We start from the raw sequence: 2,191 nt of genomic DNA, 5'->3' as shown, positions 1-2,191 counted from the left end.
GTGTGCGTAGGAAATTTTTGAAATTACTACGTTCCCCAACAGTGGCATCCGAGCCTGGTTTTATGCGTAGATGTCATATGCACGAGTAGAACACAAGTGAGTTGTGGGCGATATAAGTCATACTGCTTACCAGCATGTCATACTTTGGTTCGGCGGTATTGTGAGATGAAGCGGCCCGGACCGACATTACGCGTACGCTTACGCAAGACTGGTTTCACCGCTACAAGCACTCGTTGCTTAAAGGTGACCGGCGGGTGTCTGTCTCTCTCACTTTAGCTGAATCGAGTGTGGCTACGCCCGGTCCTTGCGAAGGTAGGAATGTAGACAAGACTCCCCCCTCTCGTTGCTATGCCATCACCATGATCTTGTGTGTGCATAGGAAATTTTTGAAATTACTACGTTCCCCAACAATTACTTGGACCGACTTCTGTCGGGACTTTAAATCTCACCACATTCCTACCAGTGTTATTGAGAGTAAGCGTGAGGAGTTCTGCAATCTCAAGCAAGGTAGCATGTCTGTGTACGAATACAACAAGCAGTTTCAGAAACTTGCTCGCTTCGCTAAACAATTCCTGATGAAAAGAGTATGATCTATCAATTCAGAGGTGGCCTTAGAGAGGATCTACAGTTAGCTCTCGTTCTTGTTGAGCCTACTCAGTTTGATCAATTCTACAATATGGCCCTCAAGCAAGAAGGTGCTCAGCTCAAGTGTGAGGATTCTAAGAAGAGAATCAGGGATGCAGTTCAGTCTTCTTCTTCCTCACAAGTGGCAGCTAAGCAACAAAAGTTCTACCTTCCTCCTCCTCCATTTCGCCAGCCTTATCAGCAGAAGAACTCAAGTGGTCGTGGATCTTCCCACCCACCCAACCCAGGCTATCAGAACAAGTCAAATTCTCAAGCTCCAAGGTCAAATGCTCTGTATCATCGTCCGCTCTCAGAGGTGACTTGCAACAAGTGCCAACGGAAAGGTCACTATGCGAACAAGTGCTTCAACCAAAGGTGCCTTCCGCCTCCTCCTCCTGCGAGATCTTCAAGCAATGCGGTGGTCAAGCATAATTCCAACTTTGCAAAGGTCAACATGATGAATGCAGCTCAGGCAGATGATTCTTCAGATGTGATCATGGGTAATCTTCCTGTTAACGATTTTCCTGCAAAAGTTCTTTTCGACACTGGTGCATCGCTTAGTTTCATCTCAAGACCATTTGCATCTAAGCATGAGTTGTCTTTCCAAGATTTTCCTAGACCGTTAGCAGTTGTCTCTCCGGGTAAATGCATGAACGCAAGCTACATGGTTCCAGATGTTTCCATCAAGATGGGGAACTATAAATTTCTGGCTAAACCAATTGTTCTTGGTGACTCTGATATCGATCTAATTCTTGGGATGGACTGGCTTTCTCAGCACAAAGCTCAACTTGATTGTGCTGCCAGGGAGATTAAATTGACACAGTCTTCTAAGGATGTTATCATCTATGCCGCTCGTGATGAAACCATTCGATTGTTTTCTCTCAATGAGAAGGGCGAGCTAGACGCTATCTCTCAGATTCCAGTCGTTTGTGAGTACCAAGATGTGGTATGCCTCCTCACCGTCCAGTCGAATTTGTTATCGATCTTGAGCCTCGCACTGAACTCATTTGCAAGTGTCCATACAAGCTTGGACCTAAATAGCTGAAGGAATTGAAGAAACAACTCGATGAACAAGAGCGTCTGGGTTTGATCATACCGAGTTCATCTCCATGGGGTTGTGGAGTTCTTTTTGTCCAGAAGAAGGATGGCACGGACCGATTGTGCGTCGATTACCGTCCATTGAATAAGAAGACAATCAAGAACAAGTATCCACTTACCAACATCAATGAGCTTTTCGAGCAACTCAACGGTGCTAATGTATTCTCCAACCTTGACCTTCGTATGGGTTATCATCAGATTCGCATTCGTGAACAAGATATTCCCAAGACAACATTCAGAAAAAGCTTTGGTTCTTATGAATATACTGTCATGTCTTTCGGCCTTGTCAATGCTCCTCCAACGTTCTCTCGAATGATGAACTTCATCTTCAACCCCTACACAAATGAATTCATCCTGGTGTATCTTGATGATATCTTGGTGTTCTCCAAGAATAAAAAGGATCATGCCAAGCATTTGCGATTGGTGCTCGACAAGCTCAGAGAGTATCAATTCTATGCCAAGTTTTCCA

This window comes from Triticum dicoccoides, chromosome 1B (genome assembly GCF_002162155.2).
Source record: "Triticum dicoccoides isolate Atlit2015 ecotype Zavitan chromosome 1B, WEW_v2.0, whole genome shotgun sequence".
Lineage (NCBI taxonomy): Eukaryota > Viridiplantae > Streptophyta > Magnoliopsida > Poales > Poaceae > Triticum > Triticum dicoccoides.
The sequence above is the reverse complement of the archived record's forward strand: the minus strand, read 5'-3'. Positions refer to the sequence as shown.